General features: G+C 42.1%; 1 protein-coding gene across 25 annotated transcripts in view; it reads left to right on the top strand.

Annotated features, from left to right (window-relative positions):
* Positions 1 to 12,172, top strand: part of CACNA1C (calcium voltage-gated channel subunit alpha1 C) — a 489,873-nt gene that overhangs the window by 414,893 nt on the left and 62,808 nt on the right. The gene's annotated exons all lie outside the window — the stretch shown is intronic.

Genomic DNA, 12,172 nt, shown 5'->3' with positions numbered 1-12,172 from the left:
TTCCAACTAAGTTGGCACAGCTGCTGCAGGACAAGGACAAAAATTCTGACCTCACATAATTTACAATTATACAAGGCTTTCTTCTTTGGGGTTTAAATTCAGTGGTGTTTCATAAGGAGTGGAATCTAGATACCTAAACACAGGTACCTCATGCCATTTCATATTGTCAATGATACCTTAACGCATGGGGTTGTATCTTGAAGTATACTTTGATAGATTGGGGTTGGCAAATACTGTCCGAAGCAGCAGTTATGACATTGGTAAAGATGAGAACAGTCATGTCTGACAGTCATGCTTGTCCTTCATGTTAAACATTTAGGGAATCACTGAAGTTAAGAGTTCCTCTCAGCTCTAACCTAACATCTTCCTTATCCTCGGCTCAGAAACTTTGCTCTACAATGCTACTGAATTCAGTCTTACTTTTTCTTGTTAACTCTGTGTTGACTTTAATCCCACCCAGCCTCTCTCTCCTCTTCCATGCTTTCTAGGTCTTCTTAGAAGAGTCACAATTTAATTCTTTTCCTGAGCCCAATATCACTATCCTATCTCAGGTGTAGTTCTCTTGAAAGTTAGGAGCATCTTGTACAGTCCTGGTGAGAACTCAAACACCATCTTGGGAAATTTAGAAGTATCATCATCTGTTTCAGAAGGGAGTATAATTTTCAGGAGGGATCTACCTTTCACTGTTGAGATTTCACAGTGTCCGTTAGCAAACAAATATTCTGGTACTTTGTAAAAATATTACCTGCATGCTACATACCCAGAAATGCATCTCACAGGCTTTGTGATTTCTGATTTCATGGTTCTACTTTACAGGAGAGTCTTAACTTTGAGAAAGATGAGGTCCTCAGCAGAATTTTTTTGAGCATTTAGGGAAAAAGTTCAACCACTTCTAATATTGAGCTCTGTACGTATACAAGGAAGGGTTTACTTGACATAGGTGCCTCTAACAGTAAGGAATTGGCATTGATGATATTAGAGGTCCTTTCTACTTCCTGCGTTCAATCTCCTTTTCAAGTTTTGCTACCCAACAAAGCATTAAGCAAAATCAACTGAGAGTAAACGTGTATCCTCCGGATAGCAAAACATTGGAACTGATTGCCTAAAGAGATTGTAGAATCTCCATAATTTGAGGTTCTAAGACTAAGTTAGGGGAACCTTTCATTAGAAACAGTTTAGGAATGTATGATCTGCCTTGAGACAGGGGAATGGGCCATACTATCTTATGAGGTCCCTCTCAGACCAATTTTCCTTGGTTCTGTACTTTCCAAACTAAATCCCCAGCTACTATGCTACAGTAAAAGTGAGAATATAAAAGAAGTTTTCCTTGTGACCAGAATAGTAGAGTCTTAATAAAGTCTTTTCAACTAAGGATCAGACAACAACCTTAGGTTGGGTCCTGCCCATCCTGAAAGAATGGCCAGTGAAAAGAATAAATCTGTTCCAAATGCTAGTCTGGCCTGTATGCCAAAAATAGTACTAACTCTTAAACTGCTATTTTAATTAAATACTTTCAGGAAAATAAACAAATTTTAAAAAAAATGGAACTACAGTATTTACAGGGAAGAAAAAGAATGAACTTTTGAAAAAAACTAATGCAGCAAGAAGACTTGCCTCCAGCAGCATATTCACACTGGGTTATGTTGAGTATCGGTTCCGTGACTCCAGTTTGGAAACAACAGAATTCCTTGTGTAACTTGACACTGTCTGTTCAGTACAAGGATTTGGCCAGCAGCCTTCATTCCCTGCTCCCTATTGACTGAACCTGCTCTCCAGAGAAGGAAACTCCCTCTCCAAGATGACCACTTGGACTGACGTGGACCAACACTGGGGCACAATCTGCTTCTCTTTAGGTTGCACATTGGGATTGAAGCTGAACTTGCATAGAATATGTTCTGATGTGGGAGTCTCCCAGCATGGAGAAAGTTGTTACCTTAGTCCTCTCCTTGGCCAGACCTTGTGCCCTCCTATCAGTCTAAGGTGTAAAAACAAACTATATTTGCCGATGGAGCTTGTCCCCAGGAACACCAGCTGGAAAAGTCCAAAAGGATTTCATTGTCACCTAAGTGAACATCACTACAGCACAGCCATCCTCCTCTCCCCCCTAACAAGCCAAGTCCCCCAGACAATGAAAGGAGATGCTAAGTGATATTAGTGTTTCCCAGATGTGAAATGGCAAGCTTAAATGCTCGTGAGATCTGGGCTGAAGACAGATTTGTCTGCCATTTCCTGAGCAATAAAACACAAACCAGCCTTTGTTTAAGCTGCTTTGTCTCATTTTCAATTTGTGCCCAAACATCACTCTTTTCTATCTGAAGAGTGCCCTAAAATGAATGAGTTGTAAACTTTATGACTGACAACAAGAAAACAGGAAACAGGTAGCTGAAGGTGTCGTGTCCTTGGCTCGGCAACAAGTCCCAGGAGAGTGTGGCAGAACAGAAATGAGTACAGAACTGAAGCTGACGAAATTTGCTGTTTTCTTCAACTTGATGGTGCTTAACCCAGCAGTGGATGCTGCAGCTAACGATCAGCTACAGCAAGCAGCGCGGTAACTGACTTGTGACTCTGAAGCAGCCACCACAGAGCTCTCCCTTGCACAGTCGCTTCCTAAAGGCACCTTGGAACGAATGGTCTGCAGCAGCAACAGAGGAACATGGTTTCCTCCATCTGTGCAAGGTAGAACAAGCTGCTGCTTATTCATACCTTTACCAGAGAGAATTGCTAAGGGAACTGGGACAGGTCTCTGAGGTATTCAGAGCTGCTATCGTCCGAGCTTCTTACAGAAGTAACCACAGGTATGTGCCCACACAGAAGAGCTTTCAGGGAAGCCTGGAGTTCCTAATATGTAGAGTTCTTGCTGCAGGCAGTGGTGTGGCAATCACTATTGTATGAAGCAATACAATGCACTGCAATGCTACCTGTCTATTACATGTGTAACAACAGAAAAGGTGGCAGTCTGACTGAACAGATTTTTTACTGTATCCAGTTTTTATTTCTTCACTCCTATTCTGTGAGGAGACGCGTCCTTTTTACTTGCTGCTCTTGATAGTAAAGGTGAAATAAGCAAATGCAGTCAGTTGCACAGATATTAAGTAGGATCACATATGTGCCTGACTGCAAAGAATCGGCACAGATAATCCAGCCCTGCAACTAGTTCTTGTGGTAGGAGCAAGGATTTACTCATTGAAAAGCCAGCTGTAGGAATAAGGAGCCAAGTCTGAGTCAGTGCTCATCTCCTAACACTTACAGAAAGTATGTGAAGGGGGTAGAAAGACAAGGGCTTTCCTAAACAAGCATACTGTTACTGTTGAGATTGCTGTCTCTAGTCAGCAAGTCCCTTTGATACCTATCCTTTTTATTGACCATCTTCTGTGAACAGTTTCGGTTTGTTTAGTCTCCAGGGAGGCTATGGAGAAGAGAGGTGTGTTACCTGGAGCAGTCACTGCTGGTGTAGATGGTGCAGGCCAGGCAGGGACAAGGCCAGCCTCTGAGAGCCCCCGTGTTTCTGCGTGGAGCATTTTATGGAGGAGAGGATCAGTTATCCCAGTTTTTTTGCAGGATAAATCTAAGCACTGTGTAAGACAGCTCATCTATGCCTGATGCTGTCTTGACAGAAGGATGTGCTAACAATGAGCAAGAGAGATTTGGGATGATTAGGGCTGCTGATAAAGAAAACATCCACTACATGCTCTGCATCTCCTTACAGAGTATTAATGTGCTGCTCTGAAGCAAAACTCCCAAATGGTCCTGAGTGTTTGTCTTGGCTGATGCTCACAAACTAGTTCAAGACTAGTTACTTCAAAGAGGCAGACAGTTTAAAAGTAATGCTGTTGAGCCAAGGCCTTTTGCTGCTTTGTTTTTCTAATTTTATAAATTCTCCAGCCAGTCTAGTGAGCTATTTTCCAGTTCCTGCATGGAGCAAGCTGCTGCTACTTCATGCTTTTTCCAGAGAAAACTACTAAAAGGGAATGAGAGGTGATGTGCTCTCGGGGATAATCACAGCTACCGCTGCCCTAGCTTCTTAAAGAAGAAATCCTCACAAGCACCAGTCCATGAAGGACCAGCTGCTCTACAAAACCTGCCTAGGATTTGTCTTTTCAACTTAAAGACAACAATTTAAAATTCCTATTCATATGAAGCTGCGCCATCTGTCAACGTACGTGCAAATACGGGGATGGATATTCCTCCAGGAATTTCATATTTTTCCAGCTCCCTGGAGTGGATTGTTTTACTGATGAACCACGTGTACCTTTTGTTTCAGGAAACATTTCGTCTACCCTCTTATTTGCTGGGGCAGGACTAGTAGTTAGAGAGCTATGAATTTTCTACCGCTGTCCCTGTCATCTCATAGTAGGCAAGACATGTCAGTGGAATGACTCCCGTGCATAAAGTAAAGCACATATTCATATATTTTGTCAAATCTGGGTCTGAGTGTGGAAAGGGAATCTTGGGGATTTCCTCTGTGGAATTATGACTGAGACACTACAGATCGCAAGTCTATTCCATTTACCAGACACTGTCAGCACCTTTCTTCCCTGGGTGTTTATGGATGTTACTTGTAAAGCAGCCTGTAACAACGCCATCTGTCCTGCCTCAGATAGTTAGTTCAGTCCTTCATTTATCACTGCTACTTTACTCTGAATTCTTGCCATTCTTTAATGTCATGTAGCAGAGTTCAGACTTCTGTACGCTGTTTCAAATAAGTTTCACATTCAGTACAATGCATGTAATCTCATGTGATCCCAGGAAGAGCTATGACCCTCTGAGTAGTGAAAGTCATGAGCGTCACCCATGGTTATTTCTTAGTCTCCGTTTACTGATGGATCTACGTGTCTTTAGTGTTTCTTTCTCCCCTGATGTATTTGCCCTTCTTTATTCTTCTTTAAGCTCCTCTCAGTCAGCATTTATCACGCATTTGATGCACTGATATCTCTTCTCAAACCTGCAAAATGACTCATCTGTTTTTGTTCCCTTTTTACTACTCCATTTCTAGTACATTTATGCCTATAAACAGATCTTTGAGCAGTCTCTCCTAAAGTCACGCTGTCTGCTTCATACTACTTACATTCTTCTTTCTAGCCATAACCATAATTTGTCATTCCTTGGTCAGGACAAAAGCTTCAGGATTTTCACAAACAACTGAAATCTATGTCCAATCTATCCTCTTGCACTACAGAAACAAGGCTGGTTAATTTTGAAAATCTAAGGCTTTTGGTCCTTCTTCATTCTAGTACCTTTAGAAATACCCATATAGCTTAGGATGCTGTCCTGGCATCATTCATCACAGTGTTTTATTTCTCCGGCTTATACAGGGAAAGTAAAAACAAGACATTCTGCACTGATACAAAAATGTCAGGAAAACTGGTTACAATTGAGTGGTCTTTTGCCCAGAGCTGAAAAACACTTCAGATCCATCTAACAGACACAGGAATCATATTTATTTAAAAATCACGTAGTCTGGGATGAAGTATGGAGGTATAAATTAGTAGTTTGGGTTGTGTAAATGTGTACATGAGCCCATGGTGCAGGCAGCTGCCTCCGTCTCATGGAGTTTGGCCACACAATTCTGGTTGTCAGATGGCTCTTATTTTGCAGATTTTCTCTGCTGGTTTTGTCAGGTGCTTAACCTAAGTAGTCATCTAATTGTTTCCTCTCCTCAGCTTCAGTATTACCCTTTCTGTTGTGGAGGGACAGCATCTAGATATGGAGCATTTACTGGCTGAGTCATCTAGCCACTGCAATAGAAAGGGCAGTCTCCAACCACCACCCTGCCTTTGGTTGCACCAAGTGTTTCAAAAGGCAAAAGAATGGGTGAGAAAGCTAAAATGTTTCAAGATCTGTGGGTGTGGGAAAAAAAACCAACTCATTCAACAAAAAAGAAGAGTGAGCTCTGCTTGATATTGGGTAAGAAATAGCGAGCATGGAGAGAACGAGAAATAGTTAGGTAAGACAGTGTGTGAACTGAAGAAAGTGAGAGAACTACACAAACAGGAAGGACCATGTCTGCAGGGAAAAGAGAGAGAAAACAAACCTGGAGGGGAGGGAAAGCCATACACAGAAAACGGAGAGTGCGAACGGACAGAATATCCTTAAAGGCAGAAAGAAAAAAAAATAAACCAAAGACCCTGAAAGGTCTTTTCAGGGTCTTAGAGGACCCTGAAAGAGGGAAGTAATACAATGGAGAAAGAAATCATTGGACAAAAAATGACGCAAGGAAAAGAAAACCAGAAACAGGGCTGAAAGGAAAAGTAAACACGGAAATGCATTTTTAGAAAATTAAAAACTGAATTGAAACTCATAGCTTTTAAGCTAATGAACATCTTTTTGTGCTTCTACATTTTACTGAAGTTCCCTGGCAGACGTCCCAGGTCTCCATGTTCAAACACATCAATATCTCAGCCACAGAGCCTCCCTGTCTACTGTCGCATCAGAATAATTTGCAATAAAAGTTTGGTGCAATATATTTCTCTACTTTGTGGATTAATCTCAGCCCCGTTGCAAAATGCATCAGCTTGTTACCCCAGAAATACTTTCCTTTTTCACTCCAGAATTTTTTTATGGATGAAATCTGAACGTACTGTATATTCCTCTGGATCTTCTGTACAGCCAGTAGCCCAGCTGGAATTAATCTCAGCTGCTCCAACTAGCCTAGCAGCCATATGACCAGAAATCCCTGACATCTCCATAGTGTATGACCAGACACTGCACTGTATGTGTGCAGTCAGTACGAGGCTCTCAAGGAACTGCTGAGTCAGACTCAAGGGTTTTGGAAATACACTACAAAAGAGAAAAAATCTTAACGCCTCATTAATCACTCCTCAGCTTTCTCTTATGTGATTACCTGTCTACCAGGAGTTTCATACATTTTGTACAGCATACATGTCACGTGGAGATTTGACCATATGGTCTTTCATGTGCACAGGTCTGGGGGGAAGAACGAGCCTCTTTTCTAAGCCCTTTCTGCAAAAGTAAATACTAAAAGTACTGTATGTCAGAGCAGCATGTTTAGGTGACTTTGATGTGAAGAAATACTTAGGATAATTATTCTGGGCCTGGACGATCAGGTCATCCCAGTCCTTTTACCTATCGGTGGGTTGGAACAGAGAGTCATCAGGTAAACTTGCTCCTGGATGCCGCTTGCCTGACAGAATTTCTATCTGCCCATGTGTCCAGGAGAAAGAAGTGAAAAGAGAGGCTAAGAAAGTAACTGGGGCTCTTGCAGCACAGTCTTGTGCCACAGCACTCTCACAGCAGCTCGGCGTTGAGACTTTCTTGCAGAACACGGAAAGGCATCCCACCAGGCAAAGGCCAAAGCAGCTGCTTTTGTTATTCCAGGCCTTAAATCAAAACTACTCAGGAGTCTGTGCTACCAACATATTACAAGGGAGTGACGTTGAAAGAATGAACCACATCCTGGCATTTTAGAGTGCTGGCCATCGAGTTAAACAGTATACCTGATGTAACTGTAGAGCCTCAAACAACAAATCCTCCGGTTAGTACAGAAAAAGGAAATTTGCAACAGAACATTAGGGGTGAGGTTGATTTAGCAACAATTTCCACAGATGAGGAGTCAGCAAGCAAATAACTGCCTTCTTTGACATGTGAAAGTACAGGGAATCCTCTTCGATACTTCTAGGTTTCACCGAGTTCTTCAACAGCTCCTGAGCATGCGTGGGAGGGCAAGTCTGGCCATTCCTGACACTTTGAAGGAGAAGAAAGTAGTGCCAGACTAAAGTTTTCTATTGTGCATATGCTTATATTCTGAGATGGCATACGCGTGACTCCACCTAAACAAGTCATGCAGTGTGAAAAACATTTGGTAGGTGAATGTAACAGAAGAAACTAGACGGATGATGAGAAATGGAATTTCACAGCAAATCCTAGCTCATACCTCTAGTTGAATCCGGGTCAGGAAGCATCAAAGTCTTCCTTCTGAGCACTGGCTGACATCCTGTATGAAGTATACTGGTCTCTTTCCCATTTCCTTGTGGAAAATGTATGTTACAGAACGGCATCAGCAGGTTGATCCCAATTGTTTCTTTGTTGGTCCCCCCAAAGAAGAGGCCAAGAATGAAATGAGTACCAGAACGACCTTCCGTCTTCATGCAAAAAACCTTGTCCTTTCGTGTTGTGGTGGAAGCAAATGGTGTGGGACAAAAAGGCTGTTTGATCTGCTGCTTCCCATGTTACGTTCGTTGTTTAAATGCAGAATGTTCTCCTTCCTGGAGGACGAGGCCAGCAATTTTCTGCACGCTCTAATTACCGATAGAATGTGTGCAATTTCTAACACTGATCAGCCAGAGCTATGCAATCCTCCAGCTTTCTGAAGGATCAATGGAGAATTCAGTAGGCAGGAAAATACTGTTAAAGAAGCTGTGTAAGAGCTTCAATGAGAGAGGACCTTTTCCTTCACAGCGAACGTACCCAGAGAATTTGCATATTGCTGCAACATTGTGACAGATTTATTTTCAGTCTGGCACTTGGGGGTTTTAATGTCATTATAAATGATCAAAAATAATGATATGCCTGCACAATGCAACAGTGTGGGAAGTACTGTATTAGCTATTACACTTAATTATTTAATACAGAAAATTATTCACACAGTGTTAAAAGCCCAGTGGGATGGTGAACTGGGGTCTCATTCACAACGGCATCGACAGTGTCAGCAGCAGCATGTAAAGGGAACAGTTCCAGGGAAAAGTGACTCGCTCTCACTCTCAGAGGAAAAATCCCAACCCTCTGTCACTTCATGTGAGGTTGTTTTAAAGGGTCAAAAGTTCTCACAGATGTGAATCTTCTCTTCACGCAAGAATGATACCAGATAACAGACTGCGGTACAGCCCCTGTTTAGAACTGTTCATCATGTTAGGAGACGACGATTCCACTGCCAAATGCTCACCTGGCTGATTTCCCTTCTCTCTCATGTGTCTGGCTTTTGTATGACCTTGGAAACTTTTGTTTTCTACATTTCTGCTTCCCAAAATGTGCAATGAGAATAAACGTCCTCTTTTGGAAAGTTATGATTGATGGATTACATGAAAGTAAGCATTATTTTATTAACTATTCTAATCCATATAGAATCAAGCCTTTTCTGAAAACAGAGATAACTTACAAAAAGAGAAACTATTCAAAAACCTATTGCTCATACCTACCAGCCTGTGTCTAGAAGATTGTGCCTTTCTTCCAGTGAGTATCCACTATCCATGTGGCAACCATGTCAAAGCAGTACACAGTCTTTCCCCATGGTGCATACGGAGACAGAGAAACTATTCCAAGTCCAGCCCTGTATTCAGAATGCTTCTTCACCCATTACTTGCACGTTTCTCATCTTCCCACAACAGTAAGTGGCTCTTCGCTCTGAAAGATGTGTCACTTCTGTTCTTACAGGATGAGTTTTACTTCTTTTGATTCATTCTTCCCTGGACCGGGATGTCAGTCCAACTTTAGAAGATAGACCATCTTAAACAGCAAAGCCCATCCTTTTGCTCTTTTCATAGGACTGTTTCACGTTGCTGGTTTGGTTTATTGCCTTCAAGAGTTATTTGTTGGCTCTCATCAAGACCTGCATTTTCTAGACCTTGCAAAGTCTTTGAGCATTTACAGCTTCTTCCTAATGGAATTTGACAGCAAAATTCTCACAGAATGCATTTTGTGGTAAATGATCTGTTCGGACATAGCAAGCTATCACATTCACTATTCAGTCTTTCCGGTAAGACTGGTGATGATTTTGTTTCTCTGCTGAGAACAATTCTGGTTTCTGACTGCAGGGCAGTAATTGTTAAATGATTGCAATCTAATTACTGTTCATGAGGAAAAGGGCCCAACTCCTCACAGGGTATCACTGTGCCACAACATACCTGGAGGAAAGTCAAGAATTTTCAAGAATTTTTTCTAGGTGGACAGCAGAATTTATAAGCGAACTTTCTGTTACTCTGCTCCATTTTCTTGCATTTAGATCAAGGAGGCCTTAGGCATTACTGTTTTGAGGCATTACTCACCCTCCCTTCAAAGGCAGCTAAGAGCAATCCAGGTCAAAAATTACATCAAGGTCAGCCAGTTGAATCATCCAGTTTCAGCATGTTTTACTGTTATCATTTCCTTAGGATGCTTCTTTGAAATACAATCTTTGCCACCTTTAAGAGATGCTTCCATAATAAATGCTTCCATATTGCCTTTACTGTGCTGCTTTCCCAGTCTTTGGAGGACCTGGGACCATAACATTGCACTTCAAGCCTTCCACATGGCTGAATGCTTGTGTGCTACTAGTCACTTTACAGAAAATGAAATATGGAGAGATATAAGATAACTGTACCACCACAAAGGTGGGCGTGGATGGGTTCATGGGACCATCTAGAAAGTACAATTCTGGTGGAATGTTATGGGTTGCAAGATCTGCAGATGGGGATTCACAGTTCACAAGACAGGTATGATAAAGACTTTTCTAGGCGTGTCTCCCCAACGTGGTCAATTATCAGTAGATGTGGAGAGCATAAAAAAATGTCTGTTGTGACGCAAGAGATTATATAGTTCCAACCTCCGTAAATGTTTAAGCTTGTCAAATGGTGGCTTGGGGACCTTGTTGAGGCAGGGATCTTTTTTCTTTTTTTCCTATGATGGAGATATTTGTCCACTGGAAGCACAGGTGAGAAGTCTGCTTTCACCAACATCTTCATTGTGAGAGAGAGCATGAAACAGTGAGAGAGAATAAAGGAAAACACCAAAGTTGTTAAACATCTATCTTGGTCTACAAGTTGGTCTTGTTTTCTTATGGAATAAGCAGGGAGAGGCAGGAGGCTACTTCAGAACTGCCCAGACCTTTGGAGCAGTCTGGGGAGCTGAAAAGCTCCTCTCATCACTCCCTGTCAGGAGAAAGACTTGATGGAGTTCAGGAGGGGGACTTGTGCAATTCCCTGCAGCAGTGACTCATTACAGCAACTGGAAGGTGAACTGCAGGGAGTCTGTGTCTCAGAATTAATCCATCAGTGGATGAGAGCTGATAGATAGTATGCAAATAGATGCTGTTTTCCTGCAGCCTGTCAGGAGCTCCAGGCAGCTGCATCCTCCACTTTATTCCTTCTCTATTAGATTCTGCTAATTTCCCCGATTGCTGTTATGGCTAAATGGTATCTTAGCACAACAGAATTTGCATCTGACACAAATCTCCGTTTGGTGTCAGGAGCTATTGTAGCTTTGTAAGATTGTTCAGGATACAGGCAAATCGCTCAAATCTGCTGTGAGAAGGTATGCCAAGATACGGTACTGTGTAAATGTCATTTGATAACGGTACTGTTTTACAATGAAGCTGTCTCTTTTGCAAAAATACTTTCTGGGAAAGCCTCTTTTACTGAAGTCTGAGAACTGACTTGCAGCTCCAAATAGCCTGCAGCATTTTCAGAAACAAATTCACATGCTAAGCAACCATCAACCAAACTAGCAGTTCGCCTCATTTTGCAAATCCCCAGTAAAGGGCTTTGGTGCCCTTTACAATCAGCAGAAAAATTTTGCTAAGAAATCACACTGAATATGAGGGTATCAGCCCCTTTCTCTCCTTCCTATATACTCTTTCCAGCTGATTAAGACTGATGCTTCTTTTTGTTGTTTTAACATGCAAGTTTATTTCAGACAAGTGGTAGCAAAGTTCTCCTGTAGTTAGCTTTCCTTTTAGGCTGTGTATATGTCTTAGTTTCTCCTCCTTGATGCTTCATTTCTGGATTCATATGTACATGAATGCATGCATGTTTTTCCCTTCTTTCCTATGACATTGCAGCATCTTCTTCTACTGGAGACCATCTGACCTACATTGGGATTTCACCCAGTGAATAGTCTTGACCCTTGCTGTGCTTTCCATCTTTAGAGGCTTTTCTCTCAGAGGGTTTTTTTTAATTTTGGCCAGCCACCTCATAAGAGATGGAAATGAGAACCTGGGACTAAGCAGGTGAAGAACTGCACATCACTTAACACACAAGTGACCCTCCAGCTCCCACAGGGCTGGATGCTCAAAACCCAGCTGGGACCCTGACCCAATAGCACCCTTCCCCTGAGGATTTCTGAGCTTCAATGTAGATGCATAGCTCTCTGGACATCACGCGTTCTTGTTATGGGCCCCAGGTGACTCTGATCTCAGACCTTCAGATAGAAGTGGGCAATTTTCACAGCTGTTAATGAGGCTTCT

Source organism: Rissa tridactyla, chromosome 1, assembly GCF_028500815.1.
Source record: "Rissa tridactyla isolate bRisTri1 chromosome 1, bRisTri1.patW.cur.20221130, whole genome shotgun sequence".
Classification (NCBI taxonomy): Eukaryota; Metazoa; Chordata; class Aves; order Charadriiformes; family Laridae; genus Rissa; species Rissa tridactyla.
This window is presented reverse-complemented; position numbering and strand designations above follow the sequence as displayed.